The following is an 18,397-nucleotide window of genomic DNA, read 5'->3' as shown; positions in this document are numbered from 1 at the left end:
TCAACATACTATTGCAAGCATTCATACACCACCAAATAGAAATAAACAATTCTGACATTAAACGTAAAGGTGACGATGCATTTGTATCATCACCTTGAGAAGGGTCACCGAGGAATTGAGCCCAGGGCTTCTGCACTTAAACACCAGAAACACTCCACTAAACTAAGATGCCTGTTGGTGCCAACAATTCCCAAAGTTAATGCGTGTTCTAGGTGAGCAATGAACAGAATGCAGGGCTCTTTTCAAAGCGAGGTCTGTGAATCAACAGATACATCCACATGCCAATTACTTTAGTGTTTTTAGGAGAATTCACTTTCTTGGAACGAGTCTGCATGAAACCATCTTCAGGGCCTGGACAATTTCATGGCAAAACGGCACCTCTCAACATTGCAGCCAAGACAATATAACAACTTTTTCTGCCCGGTTTCGAACCGGGGACCTTTCGCGTGTGAGGCGAACGTGATAACCACTACACTACAGAAACAGATGTCTACAGTTGATTCTTCTGTGATGAAATTTCTCAAAACAGGCTATTCCAAGGGCCTCTGGTTTTAGATTTCTTTCATGCAACCTTCCCAGACAGCCCTAGCTGAACGCTTGTATATGCCATGCAAGTTCAGCATTTTTGCAAAATGCTTAAAGAGAAATGTTTCCTAGTTGCTCAGGCAGGGCAAGGTTAAAAGCATGAGACTCTAGCAAATATTCATCCACTACTGCAAAGAGAAAATTGATATTGGCTTTGAAATGCATACTGCAATACTACTTTAAAAAAGCACCAATGAAAGGGCTCGTCCGGGATTTGAACCCGGGACCTCTCGCACCCAAAGCGAGAATCATACCCCTAGACCAACGAGCCTTCGAAAGGCCCGCACCTCTGAAAAGCTAATACCAGCTCTAAGCACGCAATGAAGATCATGCTGGGGACTTTTTCATGCTTGGTCTGTGAATATACATGAAATTCAGTGTCAACTTACCCTTTCTCAAATGATATCACTATCATTTATAAGTGTCCCCTTTTATTTTGTCCCAGCTTTGGACACGTCTTACAGAAAGTCAGCACTTATTTATCTATTTCTGCATTGGCTAGACCCTAAAGAGAAAGAATAAAAAGCTGTTCATAGCAACATAAGAAACACATGTTGCATTTTCTCTCAAATGCTTATTCCCTTTGTGCAAATCGGAATGCCAAGGTGAATAACTGGGCCACAGATTCTGGCTAATTATCTTTCCCTTGAATGCAAGTAGCAATAAAAACGGCCTAATGCAGGACTAAAGCATTCCTTGCAAGCCTCTAACATCATAACATAACTGAGCTGCTGGTAGCAAGCTAAGCAATACCTTCCCAAAATGAGAAGTACATGTGCTAATCCGCTCAATCAGCGCTCGATCAGGTTGCGATCAGGCGAGATATAGAAAAGGTGGAAAGGGTCCAAATGGCTGTCCCTTCCTTTTCAGGGTGGGTCCTTCTGACTATCATAGGATTGCTTGTAAGAGTGGCCAGGGTCAGAGAAAAAACTTTCAACCCTTCTTAGTGTTCTATCCAGAAGCAGGCATTTTCTGTGCCTTTAATTTCAGGCTTTTCCCAGCAGTCTCTGTTCTGCCTATTTAAATTAACAAAAGCAGTGCTTATTCATCACTTACTCTAATGTCCTTACTCTCCAGAAAGCTCTGCCTAAGTATGCTTTTTTTCTTTTTCAGTGAAATTCTAAATGTTTTTACTGCCCAGTCTATGGCAGTAGAATGCTGCTTATGATGCCACATTTTGTTGAATCACCAAGGTACAACTACAGAGGAATATATGAGTCTGAACGACATGGAACTCTTAGCTAACACATCACAATGTGTGATGCTTGCCAACCAAGCACTAGATTCTGGAGCGCTGATGATCAGAACATTCTGCTCCTGAAGGAAAGGAAAGACAGCTTGATGGAAAATAAAGTCTCAGTTTATAGTAACGCTCTCTCTCTCCCAATATCTATCTATCTATCTATCTATCTATCTATCTATCTATCTATCTATCTATCTATCTATCTATCTATCTATCTATCTATCTATCTATCTATCTATCTATCTATCTATCTATCTATCTATCTATCTATCTATCTATCTATCTATCTATCTATCTATCTTTATATATGGATACCTGCGTACACATACATATAGATATGCCATGCATTCCTTTAGATTTGTTCCAACCTCTTACCATTTATTTGAGAATCCCTACTTTTCAAGTGACTGCAAATGAAGTCATTTCCGGCACTTTTTGGCCGGTGCAAGGTAACAAAAACACATGACAACTTTTAATAAAAATCATTGGTCTCTTTGTTAACGCGCACTGTCAAACATGGGGCTTTCACACGTCAGGTAAACATGATAACCAATACACAACAGAAGCAGATGTAGATTGCTTATCAATGCCGGGATAGAACAGTTGTGAATTGAGTAGAAGAAGGGCCCCTGAATTGATACTTATTATATACAGCCTGTAAGATAATGAAAAATGCAGGCTAGGAAAGGAGATGCAAATATCAATGTATTAGAAAAATACATAAAGAGGAGTGATTTGCTTTTATTCATTCAAGGCTAGAAAAAATCAACATACTATTGCAAGCATTCATACACCACCAAATAGAAATAAACAATTCTGACATTAAACTTAAAGGTGACGATGCATTTGTATCATCACCTTGAGAAGGGTCACCGAGGAATTGAGCCCAGGGCTTCTGCACTTAAACACCAGAAACACTCCACTAAACTAAGATGCCTGTTGGTGCCAACAATTCCCAAAGTTAATGCGTGTTCTAGGTGAGCAATGAACAGAATGCAGGGCTCTTTTCAAAGCAAGGTCTGTGAATCAACAGATACATCCACATGCCAATTACTTTAGTGTTTTTAAGAGAATTCACTTTCTTGGAACGAGTCTGCATGAAACCATCTTCAGGGCCTGGACAATTTCATGGCAAAACGGCACCTCTCAACATTGCAGCCAAGACAATATAACAACTGTTTCTGCCCGGTTTCGAAACGGGGACCTTTCGCGTGTGAGGCGAACGTGATAACCACTACACTACAGAAACAGATGTCTACAGTTGATTCTTCTGTGATGAAACTTCTCAAAACAGGCTATTCCAAGGGCCTCTGGTTTTAGATTTCTTTCATGCAACCTTCCCAGACAGCCCTAGCTGAACGCTTGTATATGCCATGCAAGTTCAGCATTTTTGCAAAATGCTTAAAGAGAAATGTTTCCTATTTGCTCAGGCAGGGCAAGGTTAAAAGCATGAGACTCTAGCAAATATTCATCCACTACTGCAAAGAGAAAATTGATATTGGCTTTGAAATGCATACTGCAATACTACTTTAAAAAAGCACCAATGAAAGGGCTCGTCCGGGATTTGAACCCGGGACCTCTCGCACCCAAAGCGAGAATCATACCCCTAGACCAACGAGCCTTCGAAAGGCCCGCACCTCTGAAAAGCTAATACCAGCTCTAAGCACGCAATGAAGATCATGCTGGGGACTTTTTCATGCTTGGTCTGTGAATATACATGAAATTCAGTGTCAACTTACCCTTTCTCAAATGATATCACTATCATTTATAAGTGTCCCCTTTTATTTTGTCCCAGCATTGGACACGTCTTACAGAAAGTCAGCACTTATTTATCTATTTCTGCATTGGCTAGACCCTAAAGAGAAAGAATAAAAAGCTGTTCATAGCAACATAAGAAACACATGTTGCATTTTCTCTCAAATGCTTATTCCCTTTGTGCAAATCGGAATGCCAAGGTGAATAAATGGGCCACAGATTCTGGCTAATTATCTTTCCCTTGAATGCAAGTAGCAATAAAAACGGCCTAATGCAGGACTAAAGCATTCCATGCAAGCCTCTAACATCATAACATAACTGAGCTGCTGGTAGCAAGCTAAGCAATACCTTCCCAAAATGAGAAGTACATGTGCTAATCCGCTCGATCAGGCTCGATCAGGCTCGATCAGGCGAGATATAGAAAAGGTGGAAAGGGTCCAAATGGCTGTCCCTTCCTTTTTAGTGTGGGTCCTTCTGACTATCATAGGATTGCTTGTAAGAGTGGCCAGGGTCAGAGAAAAAACTTTCAACCCTTCTTAGTGTTCTATCCAGAAGCAGGCATTTTCTGTGCCTTTAATTTCAGGCTTTTCCCAGCAGTCTCTGTTCTGCCTATGTAAATTAACAAAAGCAGTGCTTATTCATCACTTACTCTAATGTCCTTACTGTCCAGAAAGCTCTGCCTAAGTATGCTTTTTTTCTTTTTCAGTGAAATTCTAAATGTTTTTTCCGCCCAGTCTATGGCAGTAGAATGCTGCTTATGATGCCACATTTTGTTGAATCACCAAGGTACAACTACAGAGGAATATATGAGTCTGAACGACATGGAACTCTTAGCTAACACATCACAATGTGTGATGCTTGCCAACCAAGCACTAGATTCTGGAGCGCTGATGATCAGAACATTCTGCTCCTGAAGGAAAGGAAAGACAGCTTGATGGAAAATAAAGTCTCAGTTTATAGTAACGCTCTCTCTCTCCCAATATCTATCTATCTATCTATCTATCTATCTATCTATCTATCTATCTATCTATCTATCTATCTATCTATCTATCTATCTATCTATCTATCTATCTATCTATCTATCTATCTATCTATCTATCTATCTATCTATCTATCTATCTATCTATCTATCTATCTATCTATCTATCTATCTATCTATCTATCTATCTATCTATCTATCTTTATATATGGATACCTGCGTACACATACATATAGATATGCCATGCATTCCTTTAGATTTGTTCCAACCTCTTACCATTTATTTGAGAATCCCTACTTTTCAAGTGACTGCAAATGAAGTCATTTCCGGCACTTTTTGGCCGGTGCAAGGTAACAAAAACACATGACAACTTTTAATAAAAATCATTGGTCTCTTTGTTAACGCGCACTGTCAAACATGGGGCTTTCACACGTCAGGTAAACATGATAACCAATACACAACAGAAGCAGATGTAGATTGCTTATCAATGCCGGGATAGAACAGTTGTGAATTGAGTAGAAGAAGGGCCCCTGAATTGATACTTATTATATACAGCCTGTAAGATAATGAAAAATGCAGGCTAGGAAAGGAGATGCAAATATCAATGTATTAGAAAAATACATAAAGAGGAGTGATTTGCTTTTATTCATTCAAGGCTAGAAAAAATCAACATACTATTGCAAGCATTCATACACCACCAAATAGAAATAAACAATTCTGACATTAAACGTAAAGGTGACGATGCATTTGTATCATCACCTTGAGAAGGGTCACCGAGGAATTGAGCCCAGGGCTTCTGCACTTAAACACCAGAAACACTCCACTAAACTAAGATGCCTGTTGGTGCCAACAATTCCCAAAGTTAATGCGTGTTCTAGGTGAGCAATGAACAGAATGCAGGGCTCTTTTCAAAGCGAGGTCTGTGAATCAACAGATACATCCACATGCCAATTACTTTAGTGTTTTTAGGAGAATTCACTTTCTTGGAACGAGTCTGCATGAAACCATCTTCAGGGCCTGGACAATTTCATGGCAAAACGGCACCTCTCAACATTGCAGCCAAGACAATATAACAACTTTTTCTGCCCGGTTTCGAACCGGGGACCTTTCGCGTGTGAGGCGAACGTGATAACCACTACACTACAGAAACAGATGTCTACAGTTGATTCTTCTGTGATGAAATTTCTCAAAACAGGCTATTCCAAGGGCCTCTGGTTTTAGATTTCTTTCATGCAACCTTCCCAGACAGCCCTAGCTGAACGCTTGTATATGCCATGCAAGTTCAGCATTTTTGCAAAATGCTTAAAGAGAAATGTTTCCTAGTTGCTCAGGCAGGGCAAGGTTAAAAGCATGAGACTCTAGCAAATATTCATCCACTACTGCAAAGAGAAAATTGATATTGGCTTTGAAATGCATACTGCAATACTACTTTAAAAAAGCACCAATGAAAGGGCTCGTCCGGGATTTGAACCCAGGACCTCTCGCACCCAAAGCGAGAATCATACCCCTAGACCAACGAGCCTTCGAAAGGCCCGCACCTCTGAAAAGCTAATACCAGCTCTAAGCACGCAATGAAGATCATGCTGGGGACTTTTTCATGCTTGGTCTGTGAATATACATGAAATTCAGTGTCAACTTACCCTTTCTCAAATGATATCACTATCATTTATAAGTGTCCCCTTTTATTTTGTCCCAGCTTTGGACACGTCTTACAGAAAGTCAGCACTTATTTATCTATTTCTGCATTGGCTAGACCCTAAAGAGAAAGAATAAAAAGCTGTTCATAGCAACATAAGAAACACATGTTGCATTTTCTCTCAAATGCTTATTCCCTTTGTGCAAATCGGAATGCCAAGGTGAATAACTGGGCCACAGATTCTGGCTAATTATCTTTCCCTTGAATGCAAGTAGCAATAAAAACGGCCTAATGCAGGACTAAAGCATTCCTTGCAAGCCTCTAACATCATAACATAACTGAGCTGCTGGTAGCAAGCTAAGCAATACCTTCCCAAAATGAGAAGTACATGTGCTAATCCGCTCAATCAGCGCTCGATCAGGTTGCGATCAGGCGAGATATAGAAAAGGTGGAAAGGGTCCAAATGGCTGTCCCTTCCTTTTCAGGGTGGGTCCTTCTGACTATCATAGGATTGCTTGTAAGAGTGGCCAGGGTCAGAGAAAAAACTTTCAACCCTTCTTAGTGTTCTATCCAGAAGCAGGCATTTTCTGTGCCTTTAATTTCAGGCTTTTCCCAGCAGTCTCTGTTCTGCCTATGTAAATTAACAAAAGCAGTGCTTATTCATCACTTACTCTAATGTCCTTACTGTCCAGAAAGCTCTGCCTAAGTATGCTTTTTTTCTTTTTCAGTGAAATTCTAAATGTTTTTACTGCCCAGTCTATGGCAGTAGAATGCTGCTTATGATGCCACATTTTGTTGAATCACCAAGGTACAACTACAGAGGAATATATGAGTCTGAACGACATGGAACTCTTAGCTAACACATCACAATGTGTGATGCTTGCCAACCAAGCACTAGATTCTGGAGCGCTGATGATCAGAACATTCTGCTCCTGAAGGAAAGGAAAGACAGCTTGATGGAAAATAAAGTCTCAGTTTATAGTAACGCTCTCTCTCTCCCAATATCTATCTATCTATCTATCTATCTATCTATCTATCTATCTATCTATCTATCTATCTATCTATCTATCTATCTATCTATCTATCTATCTATCTATCTATCTATCTATCTATCTATCTATCTATCTATCTATCTATCTATCTATCTATCTTTATATATGGATACCTGCGTACACATACATATAGATATGCCATGCATTCCTTTAGATTTGTTCCAACCTCTTACCATTTATTTGAGAATCCCTACTTTTCAAGTGACTGCAAATGAAGTCATTTCCGGCACTTTTTGGCCGGTGCAAGGTAACAAAAACACATGACAACTTTTAATAAAAATCATTGGTCTCTTTGTTAACGCGCACTGTCAAACATGGGGCTTTCACACGTCAGGTAAACATGATAACCAATACACAACAGAAGCAGATGTAGATTGCTTATCAATGCCGGGATAGAACAGTTGTGAATTGAGTAGAAGAAGGGCCCCTGAATTGATACTTATTATATACAGCCTGTAAGATAATGAAAAATGCAGGCTAGGAAAGGAGATGCAAATATCAATGTATTAGAAAAATACATAAAGAGGAGTGATTTGCTTTTATTCATTCAAGGCTAGAAAAAATCAACATACTATTGCAAGCATTCATACACCACCAAATAGAAATAAACAATTCTGACATTAAACGTAAAGGTGACGATGCATTTGTATCATCACCTTGAGAAGGGTCACCGAGGAATTGAGCCCAGGGCTTCTGCACTTAAACACCAGAAACACTCCACTAAACTAAGATGCCTGTTGGTGCCAACAATTCCCAAAGTTAATGCGTGTTCTAGGTGAGCAATGAACAGAATGCAGGGCTCTTTTCAAAGCAAGGTCTGTGAATCAACAGATACATCCACATGCCAATTACTTTAGTGTTTTTAAGAGAATTCACTTTCTTGGAACGAGTCTGCATGAAACCATCTTCAGGGCCTGGACAATTTCATGGCAAAACGGCACCTCTCAACATTGCAGCCAAGACAATATAACAACTGTTTCTGCCCGGTTTCGAAACGGGGACCTTTCGCGTGTGAGGCGAACGTGATAACCACTACACTACAGAAACAGATGTCTACAGTTGATTCTTCTGTGATGAAACTTCTCAAAACAGGCTATTCCAAGGGCCTCTGGTTTTAGATTTCTTTCATGCAACCTTCCCAGACAGCCCTAGCTGAACGCTTGTATATGCCATGCAAGTTCAGCATTTTTGCAAAATGCTTAAAGAGAAATGTTTCCTATTTGCTCAGGCAGGGCAAGGTTAAAAGCATGAGACTCTAGCAAATATTCATCCACTACTGCAAAGAGAAAATTGATATTGGCTTTGAAATGCATACTGCAATACTACTTTAAAAAAGCACCAATGAAAGGGCTCGTCCGGGATTTGAACCCGGGACCTCTCGCACCCAAAGCGAGAATCATACCCCTAGACCAACGAGCCTTCGAAAGGCCCGCACCTCTGAAAAGCTAATACCAGCTCTAAGCACGCAATGAAGATCATGCTGGGGACTTTTTCATGCTTGGTCTGTGAATATACATGAAATTCAGTGTCAACTTACCCTTTCTCAAATGATATCACTATCATTTATAAGTGTCCCCTTTTATTTTGTCCCAGCATTGGACACGTCTTACAGAAAGTCAGCACTTATTTATCTATTTCTGCATTGGCTAGACCCTAAAGAGAAAGAATAAAAAGCTGTTCATAGCAACATAAGAAACACATGTTGCATTTTCTCTCAAATGCTTATTCCCTTTGTGCAAATCGGAATGCCAAGGTGAATAAATGGGCCACAGATTCTGGCTAATTATCTTTCCCTTGAATGCAAGTAGCAATAAAAACGGCCTAATGCAGGACTAAAGCATTCCATGCAAGCCTCTAACATCATAACATAACTGAGCTGCTGGTAGCAAGCTAAGCAATACCTTCCCAAAATGAGAAGTACATGTGCTAATCCGCTCGATCAGGCTCGATCAGGCGAGATATAGAAAAGGTGGAAAGGGTCCAAATGGCTGTCCCTTCCTTTTTAGTGTGGGTCCTTCTGACTATCATAGGATTGCTTGTAAGAGTGGCCAGGGTCAGAGAAAAAACGTTCAACCCTTCTTAGTGTTCTATCCAGAAGCAGGCATTTTCTGTGCCTTTAATTTCAGGCTTTTCCCAGCAATCTCTGTTCTGCCTATGTAAATTAACAAAAGCAGTGCTTATTCATCACTTACTCTAATGTCCTTACTGTCCAGAAAGCTCTGCCTAAGTATGCTTTTTTTCTTTTTCAGTGAAATTCTAAATGTTTTTTCCGCCCAGTCTATGGCAGTAGAATGCTGCTTATGATGCCACATTTTGTTGAATCACCAAGGTACAACTACAGAGGAATATATGAGTCTGAACGACATGGAACTCTTAGCTAACACATCACAATGTGTGATGCTTGCCAACCAAGCACTAGATTCTGGAGCGCTGATGATCAGAACATTCTGCTCCTGAAGGAAAGGAAAGACAGCTTGATGGAAAATAAAGTCTCAGTTTATAGTAACGCTCTCTCTCTCCCAATATCTATCTATCTATCTATCTATCTATCTATCTATCTATCTATCTATCTATCTATCTATCTATCTATCTATCTATCTATCTATCTATCTATCTATCTATCTATCTATCTATCTATCTATCTATCTATCTATCTATCTATCTATCTATCTATCTATCTATCTATCTATCTATCTATCTATCTTTATATATGGATACCTGCGTACACATACATATAGATATGCCATGCATTCCTTTAGATTTGTTCCAACCTCTTACCATTTATTTGAGAATCCCTACTTTTCAAGTGACTGCAAATGAAGTCATTTCCGGCACTTTTTGGCCGGTGCAAGGTAACAAAAACACATGACAACTTTTAATAAAAATCATTGGTCTCTTTGTTAACGCGCACTGTCAAACATGGGGCTTTCACACGTCAGGTAAACATGATAACCAATACACAACAGAAGCAGATGTAGATTGCTTATCAATGCCGGGATAGAACAGTTGTGAATTGAGTAGAAGAAGGGCCCCTGAATTGATACTTATTATATACAGCCTGTAAGATAATGAAAAATGCAGGCTAGAAAAGGAGATGCAAATATCAATGTATTAGAAAAATACATAAAGAGGAGTGATTTGCTTTTATTCATTCAAGGCTAGAAAAAATCAACATACTATTGCAAGCATTCATACACCACCAAATAGAAATAAACAATTCTGACATTAAACGTAAAGGTGACGATGCATTTGTATCATCACCTTGAGAAGGGTCACCGAGGAATTGAGCCCAGGGCTTCTGCACTTAAACACCAGAAACACTCCACTAAACTAAGATGCCTGTTGGTGCCAACAATTCCCAAAGTTAATGCGTGTTCTAGGTGAGCAATGAACAGAATGCAGGGCTCTTTTCAAAGCGAGGTCTGTGAATCAACAGATACATCCACATGCCAATTACTTTAGTGTTTTTAGGAGAATTCACTTTCTTGGAACGAGTCTGCATGAAACCATCTTCAGGGCCTGGACAATTTCATGGCAAAACGGCACCTCTCAACATTGCAGCCAAGACAATATAACAACTTTTTCTGCCCGGTTTCGAACCGGGGACCTTTCGCGTGTGAGGCGAACGTGATAACCACTACACTACAGAAACAGATGTCTACAGTTGATTCTTCTGTGATGAAATTTCTCAAAACAGGCTATTCCAAGGGCCTCTGGTTTTAGATTTCTTTCATGCAACCTTCCCAGACAGCCCTAGCTGAACGCTTGTATATGCCATGCAAGTTCAGCATTTTTGCAAAATGCTTAAAGAGAAATGTTTCCTAGTTGCTCAGGCAGGGCAAGGTTAAAAGCATGAGACTCTAGCAAATATTCATCCACTACTGCAAAGAGAAAATTGATATTGGCTTTGAAATGCATACTGCAATACTACTTTAAAAAAGCACCAATGAAAGGGCTCGTCCGGGATTTGAACCCGGGACCTCTCGCACCCAAAGCGAGAATCATACCCCTAGACCAACGAGCCTTCGAAAGGCCCGCACCTCTGAAAAGCTAATACCAGCTCTAAGCACGCAATGAAGATCATGCTGGGGACTTTTTCATGCTTGGTCTGTGAATATACATGAAATTCAGTGTCAACTTACCCTTTCTCAAATGATATCACTATCATTTATAAGTGTCCCCTTTTATTTTGTCCCAGCTTTGGACACGTCTTACAGAAAGTCAGCACTTATTTATCTATTTCTGCATTGGCTAGACCCTAAAGAGAAAGAATAAAAAGCTGTTCATAGCAACATAAGAAACACATGTTGCATTTTCTCTCAAATGCTTATTCCCTTTGTGCAAATCGGAATGCCAAGGTGAATAGCTGGGCCACAGATTCTGGCTAATTATCTTTCCCTTGAATGCAAGTAGCAATAAAAACGGCCTAATGCAGGACTAAAGCATTCCTTGCAAGCCTCTAACATCATAACATAACTGAGCTGCTGGTAGCAAGCTAAGCAATACCTTCCCAAAATGAGAAGTACATGTGCTAATCCGCTCAATCAGCGCTCGATCAGGTTGCGATCAGGCGAGATATAGAAAAGGTGGAAAGGGTCCAAATGGCTGTCCCTTCCTTTTCAGGGTGGGTCCTTCTGACTATCATAGGATTGCTTGTAAGAGTGGCCAGGGTCAGAGAAAAAACTTTCAACCCTTCTTAGTGTTCTATCCAGAAGCAGGCATTTTCTGTGCCTTTAATTTCAGGCTTTTCCCAGCAGTCTCTGTTCTGCCTATGTAAATTAACAAAAGCAGTGCTTATTCATCACTTACTCTAATGTCCTTACTGTCCAGAAAGCTCTGCCTAAGTATGCTTTTTTTCTTTTTCAGTGAAATTCTAAATGTTTTTACTGCCCAGTCTATGGCAGTAGAATGCTGCTTATGATGCCACATTTTGTTGAATCACCAAGGTACAACTACAGAGGAATATATGAGTCTGAACGACATGGAACTCTTAGCTAACACATCACAATGTGTGATGCTTGCCAACCAAGCACTAGATTCTGGAGCGCTGATGATCAGAACATTCTGCTCCTGAAGGAAAGGAAAGACAGCTTGATGGAAAATAAAGTCTCAGTTTATAGTAACGCTCTCTCTCTCCCAATATCTATCTATCTATCTATCTATCTATCTATCTATCTATCTATCTATCTATCTATCTATCTATCTATCTATCTATCTATCTATCTATCTATCTATCTATCTATCTATCTATCTATCTATCTATCTTTATATATGGATACCTGCGTACACATACATATAGATATGCCATGCATTCCTTTAGATTTGTTCCAACCTCTTACCATTTATTTGAGAATCCCTACTTTTCAAGTGACTGCAAATGAAGTCATTTCCGGCACTTTTTGGCCGGTGCAAGGTAACAAAAACACATGACAACTTTTAATAAAAATCATTGGTCTCTTTGTTAACGCGCACTGTCAAACATGGGGCTTTCACACGTCAGGTAAACATGATAACCAATACACAACAGAAGCAGATGTAGATTGCTTATCAATGCCGGGATAGAACAGTTGTGAATTGAGTAGAAGAAGGGCCCCTGAATTGATACTTATTATATACAGCCTGTAAGATAATGAAAAATGCAGGCTAGGAAAGGAGATGCAAATATCAATGTATTAGAAAAATACATAAAGAGGAGTGATTTGCTTTTATTCATTCAAGGCTAGAAAAAATCAACATACTATTGCAAGCATTCATACACCACCAAATAGAAATAAACAATTCTGACATTAAACTTAAAGGTGACAATGCATTTGTATCATCACCTTGAGAAGGGTCACCGAGGAATTGAGCCCAGGGCTTCTGCACTTAAACACCAGAAACAACCACTAAACTAAGATGCCTGTTGGTGCCAACAATTCCCAAAGTTAATGCGTGTTCTAGGTGAGCAATGAACAGAATGCAGGGCTCTTTTCAAAGCAAGGTCTGTGAATCAACAGATACATCCACATGCCAATTACTTTAGTGTTTTTAAGAGAATTCACTTTCTTGGAACGAGTCTGCATGAAACCATCTTCAGGGCCTGGACAATTTCATGGCAAAACGGCACCTCTCAACATTGCAGCCAAGACAATATAACAACTGTTTCTGCCCGGTTTCGAAACGGGGACCTTTCGCGTGTGAGGCGAACGTGATAACCACTACACTACAGAAACAGATGTCTACAGTTGATTCTTCTGTGATGAAACTTCTCAAAACAGGCTATTCCAAGGGCCTCTGGTTTTAGATTTCTTTCATGCAACCTTCCCAGACAGCCCTAGCTGAACGCTTGTATATGCCATGCAAGTTCAGCATTTTTGCAAAATGCTTAAAGAGAAATGTTTCCTATTTGCTCAGGCAGGGCAAGGTTAAAAGCATGAGACTCTAGCAAATATTCATCCACTACTGCAAAGAGAAAATTGATATTGGCTTTGAAATGCATACTGCAATACTACTTTAAAAAAGCACCAATAAAAGGGCTCGTCCGGGATTTGAACCCGGGACCTCTCGCACCCAAAGCGAGAATCATACCCCTAGACCAACGAGCCTTCGAAAGGCCCGCACCTCTGAAAAGCTAATACCAGCTCTAAGCACGCAATGAAGATCATGCTGGGGACTTTTTCATGCTTGGTCTGTGAATATACATGAAATTCAGTGTCAACTTACCCTTTCTCAAATGATATCACTATCATTTATAAGTGTCCCCTTTTATTTTGTCCCAGCATTGGACACGTCTTACAGAAAGTCAGCACTTATTTATCTATTTCTGCATTGGCTAGACCCTAAAGAGAAAGAATAAAAAGCTGTTCATAGCAACATAAGAAACACATGTTGCATTTTCTCTCAAATGCTTATTCCCTTTGTGCAAATCGGAATGCCAAGGTGAATAAATGGGCCACAGATTCTGGCTAATTATCTTTCCCTTGAATGCAAGTAGCAATAAAAACGGCCTAATGCAGGACTAAAGCATTCCATGCAAGCCTCTAACATCATAACATAACTGAGCTGCTGGTAGCAAGCTAAGCAATACCTTCCCAAAATGAGAAGTACATGTGCTAATCCGCTCAATCAGCGCTCGATCAGGCTCGATCAGGCGAGATATAGAAAAGGTGGAAAGGGTCCAAATGGCTGTCCCTTCCTTTTTAGGGTGGGTCCTTCTGACTATCATAGGATTGCTTGTAAGAGTGGCCAGGGTCAGAGAAAAAACTTTCAACCCTTCTTAGTGTTCTATCCAGAAGCAGGCATTTTCTGTGCCTTTAATTTCAGGCTTTTCCCAGCAGTCTCTGTTCTGCCTATGTAAATTAACAAAAGAAGTGCTTATTCATCACTTACTCTAATGTCCTTACTGTCCAGAAAGCTCTGCCTAAGTATGCTTTTTTTCTTTTTCAGTGAAATTCTAAATGTTTTTTCTGCCCAGTCTATGGCAGTAGAATGCTGCTTATGATGCCACATTTTGTTGAATCACCAAGGTACAACTACAGAGGAATATATGAGTCTGAACGACATGGAACTCTTAGCTAACACATCACAATGTGTGATGCTTGCCAACCAAGCACTAGATTCTGGAGCGCTGATGATCAGAACATTCTGCTCCTGAAGGAAAGGAAAGACAGCTTGATGGAAAATAAAGTCTCAGTTTATAGTAACGCTCTCTCTCTCCCAATATCTATCTATCTATCTATCTATCTATCTATCTATCTATCTATCTATCTATCTATCTATCTATCTATCTATCTATCTATCTATCTATCTATCTATCTATCTATCTATCTATCTATCTATCTATCTATCTATCTATCTTTATATATGGATACCTGCGTACACATACATATAGATATGCCATGCATTCCTTTAGATTTGTTCCAACCTCTTACCATTTATTTGAGAATCCCTACTTTTCAAGTGACTGCAAATGAAGTCATTTCCGGCACTTTTTGGCCGGTGCAAGGTAACAAAAACACATGACAACTTTTAATAAAAATCATTGGTCTCTTTGTTAACGCGCACTGTCAAACATGGGGCTTTCACACGTCAGGTAAACATGATAACCAATACACAACAGAAGCAGATGTAGATTGCTTATCAATGCCGGGATAGAACAGTTGTGAATTGAGTAGAAGAAGGGCCCCTGAATTGATACTTATTATATACAGCCTGTAAGATAATGAAAAATGCAGGCTAGGAAAGGAGATGCAAATATCAATGTATTAGAAAAATACATAAAGAGGAGTGATTTGCTTTTATTCATTCAAGGCTAGAAAAAATCAACATACTATTGCAAGCATTCATACACCACCAAATAGAAATAAACAATTCTGACATTAAACTTAAAGGTGACGATGCATTTGTATCATCACCTTGAGAAGGGTCACCGAGGAATTGAGCCCAGGGCTTCTGCACTTAAACACCAGAAACACTCCACTAAACTAAGATGCCTGTTGGTGCCAACAATTCCCAAAGTTAATGCGTGTTCTAGGTGAGCAATGAACAGAATGCAGGGCTCTTTTCAAAGCAAGGTCTGTGAATCAACAGATACATCCACATGCCAATTACTTTAGTGTTTTTAAGAGAATTCACTTTCTTGGAACGAGTCTGCATGAAACCATCTTCAGGGCCTGGACAATTTCATGGCAAAACGGCACCTCTCAACATTGCAGCCAAGACAATATAACAACTGTTTCTGCCCGGTTTCGAAACGGGGACCTTTCGCGTGTGAGGCGAACGTGATAACCACTACACTACAGAAACAGATGTCTACAGTTGATTCTTCTGTGATGAAACTTCTCAAAACAGGCTATTCCAAGGGCCTCTGGTTTTAGATTTCTTTCATGCAACCTTCCCAGACAGCCCTAGCTGAACGCTTGTATATGCCATGCAAGTTCAGCATTTTTGCAAAATGCTTAAAGAGAAATGTTTCCTATTTGCTCAGGCAGGGCAAGGTTAAAAGCATGAGACTCTAGCAAATATTCATCCACTACTGCAAAGAGAAAATTGATATTGGCTTTGAAATGCATACTGCAATACTACTTTAAAAAAGCACCAATGAAAGGGCTCGTCCAGGATTTGAACCCGGGACCTCTCGCACCCAAAGCGAGAATCATACCCCTAGACCAACGAGCCTTCGAAAGGCCCGCACCTCTGAAAAGCTAATACCAGCTCTAAGCACGCAATGAAGATCATGCTGGGGACTTTTTCATGCTTGGTCTGTGAATATACATGAAATTCAGTGTCAACTTACCCTTTCTCAAATGATATCACTATCATTTATAAGTGTCCCCTTTTATTTTGTCCCAGCATTGGACACGTCTTACAGAAAGTCAGCACTTATTTATCTATTTCTGCATTGGCTAGACCCTAAAGAGAAAGAATAAAAAGCTGTTCATAGCAACATAAGAAACACATGTTGCATTTTCTCTCAAATGCTTATTCCCTTTGTGCAAATCGGAATGCCAAGGTGAATAAATGGGCCACAGATTCTGGCTAATTATCTTTCCCTTGAATGCAAGTAGCAATAAAAACGGCCTAATGCAGGACTAAAGCATTCCATGCAAGCCTCTAACATCATAACATAACTGAGCTGCTGGTAGCAAGCTAAGCAATACCTTCCCAAAATGAGAAGTACATGTGCTAATCCGCTCAATCAGGCTCGATCAGGCTCGATCAGGCGAGATATAGAAAAGGTGGAAAGGGTCCAAATGGCTGTCCCTTCCGTTTTAGTGTGGGTCCTTCTGACTATCATAGGATTGCTTGTAAGAGTGGCCAGGGTCAGAGAAAAAACTTTCAACCCTTCTTAGTGTTCTATCCAGAAGCAGGCATTTTCTGTGCCTTTAATTTCAGGCTTTTCCCAGCAGTCTCTGTTCTGCCTATGTAAATTAACAAAAGCAGTGCTTATTCATCACTTACTCTAATGTCCTTACTGTCCAGAAAGCTCTGCCTAAGTATGCTTTTTTTCTTTTTCAGTGAAATTCTAAATGTTTTTTCCGCCCAGTCTATGGCAGTAGAATGCTGCTTATGATGCCACATTTTGTTGAATCACCAAGGTACAACTACAGAGGAATATATGAGTCTGAACGACATGGAACTCTTAGCTAACACATCACAATGTGTGATGCTTGCCAACCAAGCACTAGATTCTGGAGCGCTGATGATCAGAACATTCTGCTCCTGAAGGAAAGGAAAGACAGCTTGATGGAAAATAAAGTCTCAGTTTATAGTAACGCTCTCTCTCTCCCAATATCTATCTATCTATCTATCTATCTATCTATCTATCTATCTATCTATCTATCTATCTATCTATCTATCTATCTATCTATCTATCTATCTATCTATCTATCTATCTATCTATCTATCTATCTATCTATCTATCTATCTATCTATCTATCTATCTATCTATCTATCTTTATATATGGATACCTGCGTACACATACATATAGATATGCCATGCATTCCTTTAGATTTGTTCCAACCTCTTACCATTTATTTGAGAATCCCTACTTTTCAAGTGACTGCAAATGAAGTCATTTCCGGCACTTTTTGGCCGGTGCAAGGTAACAAAAACACATGACAACTTTTAATAAAAATCATTGGTCTCTTTGTTAACGCGCACTGTCAAACATGGGGCTTTCACACGTCAGGTAAACATGATAACCAATACACAACAGAAGCAGATGTAGATTGCTTATCAATGCCGGGATAGAACAGTTGTGAATTGAGTAGAAGAAGGGCCCCTGAATTGATACTTATTATATACAGCCTGTAAGATAATGAAAAATGCAGGCTAGGAAAGGAGATGCAAATATCAATGTATTAGAAAAATACATAAAGAGGAGTGATTTGCTTTTATTCATTCAAGGCTAGAAAAAATCAACATACTATTGCAAGCATTCATACACCACCAAATAGAAATAAACAATTCTGACATTAAACGTAAAGGTGACGATGCATTTGTATCATCACCTTGAGAAGGGTCACCGAGGAATTGAGCCCAGGGCTTCTGCACTTAAACACCAGAAACACTCCACTAAACTAAGATGCCTGTTGGTGCCAACAATTCCCAAAGTTAATGCGTGTTCTAGGTGAGCAATGAACAGAATGCAGGGCTCTTTTCAAAG

At 39.8% G+C, this 18,397-nt stretch overlaps 12 non-coding genes across 12 annotated transcripts; all 12 read right to left on the bottom strand.

Annotated features, from left to right (window-relative positions):
- Nucleotides 1-411: 411 nt before the first annotated feature.
- TRNAV-CAC (transfer RNA valine (anticodon CAC)) lies at nt 412-484 on the bottom strand. Its single transcript has one exon. It is a non-coding gene; the product is annotated as a tRNA-Val (tRNA).
- A 300-nt stretch (nt 485-784) lies between these two features.
- Nucleotides 785-856, bottom strand: TRNAP-UGG (transfer RNA proline (anticodon UGG)). Its single transcript has one exon. It is a non-coding gene; the product is annotated as a tRNA-Pro (tRNA).
- Nucleotides 857-3,004: 2,148 nt separating this feature from the next.
- Nucleotides 3,005-3,077, bottom strand: TRNAV-CAC (transfer RNA valine (anticodon CAC)). Its single transcript has one exon. It is a non-coding gene; the product is annotated as a tRNA-Val (tRNA).
- A 300-nt stretch (nt 3,078-3,377) lies between these two features.
- Nucleotides 3,378-3,449, bottom strand: TRNAP-UGG (transfer RNA proline (anticodon UGG)). The gene has a single exon. It is a non-coding gene; the product is annotated as a tRNA-Pro (tRNA).
- A 2,190-nt stretch (nt 3,450-5,639) lies between these two features.
- On the bottom strand, nt 5,640-5,712 carry TRNAV-CAC (transfer RNA valine (anticodon CAC)). Its single transcript has one exon. It is a non-coding gene; the product is annotated as a tRNA-Val (tRNA).
- Nucleotides 5,713-8,224: 2,512 nt separating this feature from the next.
- TRNAV-CAC (transfer RNA valine (anticodon CAC)) lies at nt 8,225-8,297 on the bottom strand. The gene has a single exon. It is a non-coding gene; the product is annotated as a tRNA-Val (tRNA).
- A 300-nt stretch (nt 8,298-8,597) lies between these two features.
- On the bottom strand, nt 8,598-8,669 carry TRNAP-UGG (transfer RNA proline (anticodon UGG)). The gene has a single exon. It is a non-coding gene; the product is annotated as a tRNA-Pro (tRNA).
- Nucleotides 8,670-10,829: 2,160 nt separating this feature from the next.
- On the bottom strand, nt 10,830-10,902 carry TRNAV-CAC (transfer RNA valine (anticodon CAC)). Its single transcript has one exon. It is a non-coding gene; the product is annotated as a tRNA-Val (tRNA).
- A 300-nt stretch (nt 10,903-11,202) lies between these two features.
- TRNAP-UGG (transfer RNA proline (anticodon UGG)) lies at nt 11,203-11,274 on the bottom strand. Its single transcript has one exon. It is a non-coding gene; the product is annotated as a tRNA-Pro (tRNA).
- A 2,115-nt stretch (nt 11,275-13,389) lies between these two features.
- Nucleotides 13,390-13,462, bottom strand: TRNAV-CAC (transfer RNA valine (anticodon CAC)). The gene has a single exon. It is a non-coding gene; the product is annotated as a tRNA-Val (tRNA).
- A 300-nt stretch (nt 13,463-13,762) lies between these two features.
- TRNAP-UGG (transfer RNA proline (anticodon UGG)) lies at nt 13,763-13,834 on the bottom strand. The gene has a single exon. It is a non-coding gene; the product is annotated as a tRNA-Pro (tRNA).
- Nucleotides 13,835-15,961: 2,127 nt separating this feature from the next.
- On the bottom strand, nt 15,962-16,034 carry TRNAV-CAC (transfer RNA valine (anticodon CAC)). The gene has a single exon. It is a non-coding gene; the product is annotated as a tRNA-Val (tRNA).
- Nucleotides 16,035-18,397: the final 2,363 nt, after the last annotated feature.

The sequence above is a fragment of the Lissotriton vulgaris genome, unplaced genomic scaffold (assembly GCF_964263255.1).
Source record: "Lissotriton vulgaris unplaced genomic scaffold, aLisVul1.2 SCAFFOLD_595, whole genome shotgun sequence".
Lineage (NCBI taxonomy): Eukaryota > Metazoa > Chordata > Amphibia > Caudata > Salamandridae > Lissotriton > Lissotriton vulgaris.
Note: the sequence above shows the minus strand (reverse complement) of the source record. Positions and strands in the feature narration are given on the sequence as shown.